The sequence below is a fragment of the Cyanistes caeruleus genome, chromosome 5 (genome assembly GCF_971803275.1).
Source record: "Cyanistes caeruleus chromosome 5, bCyaCae1.hap1.1, whole genome shotgun sequence".
In the NCBI taxonomy this organism is placed as follows: domain Eukaryota; kingdom Metazoa; phylum Chordata; class Aves; order Passeriformes; family Paridae; genus Cyanistes; species Cyanistes caeruleus.
In genome coordinates this window covers 29795582-29805233 of record NC_141705.1, presented here as the reverse complement: position 1 = coordinate 29805233, position 9652 = coordinate 29795582, and positions in this window count along the sequence as shown.

Genomic DNA, 9652 nt, shown 5'->3' with positions numbered 1-9652 from the left:
TGGGAGTGGTAGTTTTCCACTCAGGGCTCGGCTCCGCCCTGTGACCGGATTGGGGTGCACCCAGCGATGTTGTACGGCCGGCGGGGAGTTGCTGAGCGTGTTTTTTATTACAAAATAAAATACGAAAACGGCGGTGAACTCTGTCAATGCTTTTTCCTGATTGGAAGACGAGTAAAATCACGTCGAAACCCTAAGGGTGCACAAGGATCAGCTCTTACTCTCGTTCGGAGCAGTATCGACTACCCTGTTCCTGTCAGCCTTCGGCGTGTTTTGCTCCTTGATTTGTGGCACGGAGTTCACTCATCTAGGTTCTTTATACTTTCCTTTGGGGGGAAAAAAATAAATAGAGGGTTTTTAATTTAAAAACAATAGCTGTACATAAAAGCCTGTGTGCTGTGCTTGGTATGTAACCGAAGCTGTTATTAGAAACACAGGATATGCTGAGTAGGAAGCAACCCTGGTCCTGCACAGGACACCCCAAGAGCCACACCATGGACCTGACAGTGTTGTCCAAACTCTTCTTGAACTCTGTCAGGCTGGTGCTGTGACCACTTCCCTGGGGAGCCTGTGCTCAACCACCCTCTGGATAAAACACTTTTCCAAACCTAAACCTCCCCTGGTGCAACCTCAGGCCATTCCAGTCACTGGTCACCACAGGGAAGAGATCAGTGCCTGCCCTCTTTTTCCCCTCAGGAGGAAGCTGTTAGTCCTTCAGGGGACTGGGCTTGGATAACACACTCAGGATTTCTATTTCAGTGAACCTCGTATCATTTCTATGACTTCGATTTGGGGCAGATGGTCCTTTGTCAAAATAGAAAAGCCCATCATTTTCAGCATCTCCATTACACTGAGTTTCTAAAGCAAAAGCATTTAGCATTCACATAGGCCTCATAACTGATTCTGCTAGGGATACATTCTACTGGTACAACATGGAAATGTAGTTGGTCCCCATCCCATATTAGGACTTACACTAATTTATTTTGCTAAAGAAAAACTAATTTATTTTTTTTTTTTTGCTATGCCGTATTAAAATACAGCTCCCTCATTCCTATTGCTTTCTGCAGAAAAAAAAAAACCAAACCCAAACAAACTTACATAAAAAAGTTAATACTTCGTTAAGGAAACAAAAATCAAATTGACTGTAGTATGTTTCAGTAACAATAGAGTATTTTAGTGTACTCCCTTATATGTCATAACTGTGTGTTTTCCTTAGCACAGTATGAGCTTACAGCATTATTACTCTGATTCCTGTTTGACATTTGGAGGATGATTTTTCTCTTATTTTCTGCCCTTATTCTGGAATTGGCTGTAAACTTGCTAGTGTGAGTTTTTTTCTTTTTGTTTATTTTAGCAATGGTTCCTCACTACTTGTCAGTTATTTTTCATTTGGGATAGAGAATTCGAAAACATACAACAGGCACGATGGAATCGTGGCTTGCACTGCAAGAAGCATCATTTCCAGTAGGTGGTTCTCTACAACTGCTGCAAAATAACATCTCGGGATCTGGGAATGATTACAAGGCAAAATTTATATGGCTTAAAGAATGTCTTGTTAACTAAATAAAAGAAATATTTTTGGGGGGGGGGGGGGGGGGAAGTCCTATATCAATGCTAATGAGCCTCTAGACAGCAACTAAACTCCCCTACAAAGGGGGGTTATAAGCACTTCCCTCAGCAGACATGCTAATGAGTGCATCCTCACAGGAACCGAATGGATTATCTTTGAGATAGCCCAATTTAATTAGATTGAAAGCCATTTCAGAGACGTAATTATATTCTCCTTACATAACTCATGGTTGTATCTTGTTAATTTTACTTTATCATTCTGAAGTGAAAGAAAGCAAACAAAATACAGGCATGTAAGGACTGGAGACAAGAAGTGAAAGATTAATGTTTTACTGAGACAGGGGAGATGTGAAAAGCATCTGGGGAGAGAGATTTTGAAAGGCCCTGAAACAAATATAGTAATTAATTGAGCATTTGGTTCAAGCAGGAGTTGTCCATTATCCCCCTGATTTTATGACAAAGAGGTTTTTGCAAAATTTAAGCTGGCCAAAATGTATCAGTCTACCATAACATGGTTACACACTGACTACCAAGTTACTATACTAAAGGTATTTTTTCTTTATTTGCATAACTTCAGGCATTAACAAGGAATTTCAAGTCAATTTATATAGGAAGATGAAGTGTCCACTTATCCCTATGAGGTCTGATAACAAGTTAAGCAGATGTAAAGGGAGAAGCACAAGCATTTAAGACCACAAAGCCAAGCTTTACGCTTGGTCAAGATTCACCAATTTTATACTAGTGAAGAAAGTGGGACAAAAAGGAAATAATTTTTGATGATCCACTTCAGCAAATCAGTCATCGGAAACAGCAAAGGAAAGAGGAATACCGGGAAGATAGGTAGTAGCTAACTTAGTCAGATCCCAGGAAAAATCTCAGATGAAGAATGGACAGGATCCCTGTTGTAAACCTTTTCCACATCCTTAAGGATGCAAAAAGTAATCATCTTGGTACTGTTATTATCTCACCAATCTGTAACGTTCGCTATTATATGCACTCCAGGCATCACAAATGCTGCCCTGCCTTGAAGCCCTAAGACCACATTTTTCTCATTGTCCTCTTTGAAGTCAGACTCAATTTAAAACTATTTTAAAAGAGGTTTATGTAGCACAGAAGTTGGCAAGGTTATGAGTATTATTTCACTCTTTAGAAATTAAACAAATTTTCACAAAAAACATACAAATACGGTTTAATCTGGATGTCCCGCTATGTTTTTTAATTCAACATTATATTTGATACATTGTACTCTTAATTATACAGTCTAATTTTTTCTCTTTTTTTCCCCTGTTTGTATTCTATTAGTATCTCCAGTTTATTCCTTAGCCAAGAAAGATAATCCAAGAAGAAACAAAATATTTCAGTTGTTCTGAAGTGACAGTTTGACTTAACCAGGTGTATCTGCAGATTCTTCTTCTGCAGAAAAGTGAGTAGGAATAAACTTTAATTCACATTATCTTGGGTGGTTGTTTTATATGACAATATTGTCTAGACACTTAGACATTATTTAGATTTCTGGAGTCACAATGTAAATATGTGCTACATTGAACAAATAAGTGAATTAAAAAGTGAGCAAGAAAAAGATGAAATTGTGATGCAGCTTAAAAATAACACATAATTTTTTATCTCTGAATTGATTTAAAGAACAAGAATATAAAAGAAATAAGACTTCACTACACATACAGAAATGATCAGAACCAAGAATTCTCATTTGAAATTAAAATTCTAAGAGGAAAAGGTTGTATTCATTCCTATTTTTTTGCTTCTAGCTAGCAATCTGCAATGTATCTGGTATCAGTCACTCCTGTATATTCATAAGTGCTTTCTCTATACTGTATGGCTTCAGTATGTTGAAGACATACCAATGTTAAATAGTTACCAGATAAATTCTACAGTGAATTCTTGAAAGCCACCCAATCACTTAATATTTTTTTCATATGTGTTTATATTTCTTTAAATGGGAAGAGATTGCTGAAGTTGTCAGCAGTTGGGTCATTTTACAGCCACTAAGCAGTTTGCTAGCAAACATCCAAACCACAAAAAGAAAAAATTCCAAATAATTATGTGGCCTTTCTTTTATAATCAAATGTGCTGACTTCTAAGCAAAACAGTTTTTATAAGGAGTTCCACTGTAGATACAAATTGTTGATTAATATTATGATGCTCTGCATTTTATCCTCTGGAAATAATGCTTTTGAAATAGATATTTGCTTTTTTAAGACCAGTGTTGCAAGTATGGAAATTACCGAGTATGATGGCCTTGCAAGTCCAGTGACTGTATACCCACATACCTATATATATGCAAGGATTTAAATTAGAGTAATTTTGAGAGGTTTTAAATAACTTTTTAATCTAAATCTTTCCATCACATTCCTAATTAAATTACTTTCCTGATTCCTTTCTTTTTCTGATGGTATAGATTTGGTACTATGTGGTTCCAGTTATACTGTTGATTAGGGCTGGAACAGGTGGACAACGGCTAAATTGATCAATACCAAGGAAGAGGGATTATTTGGTGCACCTTTCCAAAGACATTCCAGACTTTTCAAAAAGTAGAATATAGAAGGATGTCTTTGAAGAGGGCAAAAGGAAAACTGAGGCCAGCAGGAAGCTTCCAGTGTAAAGAAGGCAGGAGAAGGTGAGATATGTAAGCTGTTCTTCTAAATAAGGCAGAAGATTATGGGCCATGTTCTTTTCTTGGCACTCACACTAAGATCTTGAGCAGGTCACTTTGCCAGATACATTTCCTCACAACATAGTTTAACTGGTATTTGTTGTTATTTTGACTGTGATGAATAGAAGACAAACACCAGCAATGGAACTTACTGTGAGAATTTGGTTTTTTCAGTATTACTCTAGGCCTTCTCTGAGTCCACTTTTTTCCTATATTCTGCAAAAATGTGTACAGACCTAGTTGTTTGTTAGGTCTTCAACTCTGTGATGTGTTCCATCTATTCTAGCACTGTCTTTGCTACTGCCTATTTGAAACGGTGGAAGGGTCTGCTTATTTTTTATTTCTAATAAGAATTAGGGATTTTCTTCCCATATTTGGTGTTTGATAAAATAATGTCTAAATATGTTGAATTTACTGGTCTTATTATTCATGATAATGATATGTTGCTCATTTCTATATTATATATCTGAAATAACAGATTATGAAATTACTAAATTATGCACCTATTTCTTAAAACACTGCACAAAAATGAGGTAAGTTATTAAAAAAGTTGGATTTATTTTTTGTATATTTTATCCATACACGAAAAAATAAGCTACCTTCATTCTGCTTCTTCAGAATAGGTAAGAAGTTCTTTCCTGCTTATCTCTTGATCTCATTAGGGAATTGCATTTATTGATGTAACTTTTCAAATTGGTCATGTGATTATGTAACTTTTAGAGATCATATACTTAGGAAACATATATACAGGTTGAAATAATAGGCCCTGGTCACTATGTGCAATATGTTTGATGAATATATAAATATGGCAAAATCTTCATAAGTTTATAGATGGATAGCCTTATTTTTAGTGAAACTTATTTCTACCACTGCTTTCATTATGATTGTAACAAACATTTTGAAGATAGCATGCTAAAAAAATGAAGAAATTTAAAATATTGTGAAGCTTCTTATTTGTCCAAAAGTAAGCAAAATAGCGGCTTATAGGACTCTGACTCATCTGACACTGAAAAAGTAAAATATTAGTAATAATCAATACAATGAACGAAGCAGAAGGTGAAATACAGGAAGAAACAATGTCCCAGACCAAGACAAAAAAATCAGTAACCCTCAGCAAATAGTAGTAACTAGGTGGAGAATTAGAATAGTGGACATGATCCTGCTTTCTTCTGTTGATTCCTGTTGTGTTTGGTACAACAGAACTTCTTAATACACTTCATATATTTCCCCATGAATAAGTGGAATTCCCTCGAGGAGATCAGTCATCAACATCTCATGAACTTTAGGGATTTGTACTGCCAAGAGCATGTAATTTTAAATTTGATCTTGTTTCATAGCTATTCTAATATTCTTATACAAGATTCTTGTATGTGAATGAGACAGTACAGGAAAGAAAGTGGCTGTCACTTGACTAAGTAGGACTCAGTTAAACTGATATAGATTATTCCAGAGGAATACTGAAATTCCAAATTGCTTTAGTAAGAAGAGATTCACAGAATCTATTAATGTAGAAGTAAGTATGATAGACTTTGCTTTTTGTTAGGTGTCTCCAAAGACACATAAAATATTAACAGCTAGTAACCGTTTGTAACTTTTAAAAGCTTAAATTTTTTACAGCAGTCCAAACTGTTGATTAAATCCAGTGTAGCTTTTTATCATTTTATTATCTTGGATATGTGGATCATCTCTTATGTAAATACAGTTGAAGTGTACTGTTGAACAATCTAAAGTAACTCCTCTTAAGCAGATAGGATTGTGCTCACTTTCATCAGTAGCCTGCTCTTGGAAGGCATTTAACATCCATAAGCTTTACAATCCCCCACAGCATTATGTGTAAGAGTCTCGTACACAATGCTTTTATTTGTAGAATACACTTAAAAAGAGAAGATATAATAGCATGTGGTAAACAGGCACATTGTAAATTAGGATAACTACTTAACTGGATTTCCTTGAAAAAACAATATGCAATTCTTAAGCCAGTCTATAAAAAAAATACACACCTTTGGAAAGAAGGCTGCCTTCAAAAACATTAACATGCAGAGTTTTTTAGTCATAAGGCCAAAAGATTGGCTTTTCTTTTATTTCAGCTTTGTTTTGTTTGAGAAACAACATATTGGTGTGGGAGCCCCCACATCATTACTATTTCATATAAAAAATCCCCCAAAGTTGAGTTTACCCAGACATCATGTTTTTGTAGAGCTGGTTAGGATGGGCTTTGGGGTTGTTTGTTTACTTGCTTTTACCCCTCAGGAAAAAGAGCCTAGCATCTAAGTTATAAAACCAAGCATCATATTCTATTTCAAAGTATTTTCAATTTATTATTGTAACAATTTAGCACATGTGAAAGGCATTTCATTATGGTGGATGTACAGTGCTGGATGCACATTTTCAAATATATAATCTCAGCCAATCCTAGAATGAAATACACTACATGTTGTCAATTTTGTTCCTAGAATTACACAAATGAAAACAATACAAAGAAGAGCATAAACAAATTAATTTATAACAGATAAAATAAAAGTACATTTTGACAAACACAATTACCATGTTGTGGTTGTACAATCTTTGACCCTTCCATATTTCTGTAATGACAGTTGAAGGTGATTTAAAACTTTCCTGAATAAAAATCATACACATGATCTATAAAGGTATACTTTTTCTCATTTTTAACACCTGTGTAACAACCCAGAAGGGAAGAATCTATGGTTCCTTGAAAGCTTATTGTATGCTTTCAACTTCTTTTGAGTCTGAATGATAACAAATCATATTACAAATACATTATCTTGCATTTGTTGATTTTACAGTCATGACATCATTAAATAAATTAGCTTGGAAGTGACCTTAAAGATCATCTAATTCCAACCTCTCTGCCATAGATAGGGGCACCTTCCACTAGACCAGGTTGCTCAAAGCCACATCCAACCTGAACTTGAACACTTTTAGCAATGAGGCATCCACAGCTTCTCTGGGCAGCTTGTTGCAGTGTCTGACCACCCTCAAGTACAGATTTTCTTTCTAATATGTAATCTAAACCTGTTCTTTATTCAACTTAAAGCCATTAGCCCTTGTCCTGTTTGTACATGCCCGTGAGAAAAGTGTCTCTCCAACTTTCTTGTAAGCTCCCTTTAGGTACTGGAAGGCTGCAATGAAATCTGCCTGGATCCTGCTTTTCTGCAAGCTGAATGACCCCATCTCTCTCATCCTGTCTTTGTAGAACAGGTGCTTCAGCCCTCTGATCATCTTTGTTGCCTCCTTTGGGCTTGCTCCAACAGAGCCATGTCTTTCCTCTGCAGGGTGGCCTATGAGCTGGATGCAATACTCCATGGGGTATTATTATGAGAGTGGAGTAGAGATGCAGAATCACCACCCTTGATCTTCTAGCTATGTGTCTCTTGATGCATCCTGGGATTCAATTTGTTTTCTGGGCTGCAAGCACATGTTACTTAGTTTTTCATCCAATAAGCCCATCTCTTAAGATCTGCTCTCATTCCACCCATCGCCAGCTGGTATCCATGTCTGGGACTGCCTTAAATTGTTAAACTTCTGTCAGATTAAAATACCTGGAGAGGTACTTAACTGCAAGTGCTAATATAATGGAAAAAAAGACTACTGATTTCTTTTCCTAACTTCTTCTTTTAAACATAAAAAAAAAAAAGGTGTATATAGTGGATATAATACAACTGAATGGTTTTACTTTGCTTGGAGGAAGTATAAACATCTTGATTTAGTAGAAGTGAAAACCAGCATTTTATCCTTTATATATACTCTATGAAAAAAATATAGAAAGGTTATTAATGGTCCTTGCACTGTTTTCCTTTATTTCAGTGCAAATTCTTCAAAGAACAGCAGATCTGAATATCTGTGTGAACAACCAGTATTTACTGACCACATTAAGGTCTCTGACATCGTAGAGCCTCAGATCTCACTTAGTGAATTTCTTAAAAGAGACAAAGATTCTTTTATGTACCCCAAGTCAGATGCATGGTAGAAAGTATCAGCAGGATATTCTTCAAGACATAAAAACAACAGAAATTTTACTGACAATCTTCATAAAACCAGGGAACTTAGGCAAAAGTTGAAAACTACATTCAATCAACATAAAGCATTTCGCAAAGCAGTAACTTAGCAAACTCTAAGCCCATTTAACCAAAACTCCAACCCACCCGATTTTAAGTTACTCAAACTTTCAGAAGAGGGAATTAGGCGAAGAAGAAAGCAAAAGGGAGAGGAGATACAGAAAACAACATAAATAGCTACTACTCCTGGTTCCAGCAGTGTTTCAGCTGATCAAAACCTAAGGGAGGTAGGATCAAGACAATATGTGTGCCTTGTGCTCTGGCTTAAGTACATTCTGGCTTTCCTGGGCTCTTTCTCCAGGTGGGACTTCTGGACTGGTAGCCACTCAGGAGCTGGGTTGAGGTCTCCAGGGGCAGAGCCTGGAGCATGGCCTCTGGTGTGCCAGGGATTGGCAGCCCCTTAGGGGCTGGGAGACAGGCCCCAGGGATGGGGTGTGTGGAGCCTTGCCAGGGCAAGACTTGGTCTGCCCCTTTCCCCACACACAGGCCTGAAATATTTCAAGCCAGTCTCATGTTTCATCTCCTCCAGTCTCTCACAAACATTTGCCAGTTTTCAGTATTGAATGTATTCAACAGGTCTAAAAAGACATTTCTCTCTTCCTTTTTGTGCTTACATGATGTCCATTTGTAAATTCTTTGAAAGTCTTGTATTTAGTATGTTTATTTTTACAAAACCATATGATGGAGGGTAGCGTATAGACTTCTTGAATAATACAAATCTCCAACTTGGCACTGTATATAATTCTTGTTCAACTGAACTATGGTCATGTATTTTAGCTATCTAGTCTTTGTTTAAAGCCCTCAAGTGATGGACAATCCACTTATAACCCTCTATAAATTGTTTATTTTATTTTCTTTGTTTAATTTAATTTATTTATTGTTAAAAATCCAACTGTAAAATGACATACCTTTTTTCCACTTTCTAAATTCAGAGCCCACCCACTGAATAACTCTTGGTTAGGAATCACACTATGAACAGGTATGTCCCTCCTTGAAACAGTCATTAGTCATAGTAAGATTCTCAGTAAAAATTATCTGCTGAATGATTTTGAATTTTTGAGTGATTCTTAGTGTAGGTCTGTGGACACGACTTTTTGAACCTGAGAGAGTTTCAGGCTCTCAGGGGCTGATCTGCTCCCAAGGGAAAGTCTTTTGGGAACTTTTTCTCTCTCAAGGGCTGTTGTGAAAATGAGGTTTTGGTTTCTCAAAATAATGACACAGCTGTTCTGAGAGTGCTTTTCTCTTGTCCCACCAATGGGATAAGGGAGGCGTTGTTCCTTGTACCAGTCAGGTTAACCTGTATCGGAACACCTTATAAAAAGGGTTGAAATAAAGGCTT